This window comes from Pangasianodon hypophthalmus, chromosome 3, assembly GCF_027358585.1.
Source record: "Pangasianodon hypophthalmus isolate fPanHyp1 chromosome 3, fPanHyp1.pri, whole genome shotgun sequence".
Taxonomy (NCBI): domain Eukaryota; kingdom Metazoa; phylum Chordata; class Actinopteri; order Siluriformes; family Pangasiidae; genus Pangasianodon; species Pangasianodon hypophthalmus.
The window spans coordinates 33099318-33099754 of NC_069712.1; positions in this window are offsets into that span (position 1 = coordinate 33099318).

Genomic DNA, 437 nt, shown 5'->3' on the forward strand with positions numbered 1-437 from the left:
CTCATGGGGAGGGAAGGATGGGCTGCTGGGAAAAAGTGTGATTATGAAACAAAAAAATTTTTTTTTTAAATCTCTGCTTAGTTTGGTTGTGTGTGTGTGTGTGTGTGTGAGATAGAGAGAGAGAGAGAGAGAGAGAGAGAGAGAGTGTGTCCATTTCAAAAAGACACTTAAAGGATTTCGACATGTTTGGGATAAAAGGGAGATGTGAAACAGCTGGAACCACACACACACACACACACACACACATATACACACACTTGCGTTTTAATCACACACACAACTCAGATCTGAATTTTTGGGTAAATCAGCCAGTTTCTCCTCACTATTGTCTCTTGTCAATTACGGATCTGAATCTCCATCTGGATTTCCGTAAAGATGCTTTGTAACATTGCCTGTTGTTAAACATGCTGTACAAATAAAACCGAAAGCAGATAGCA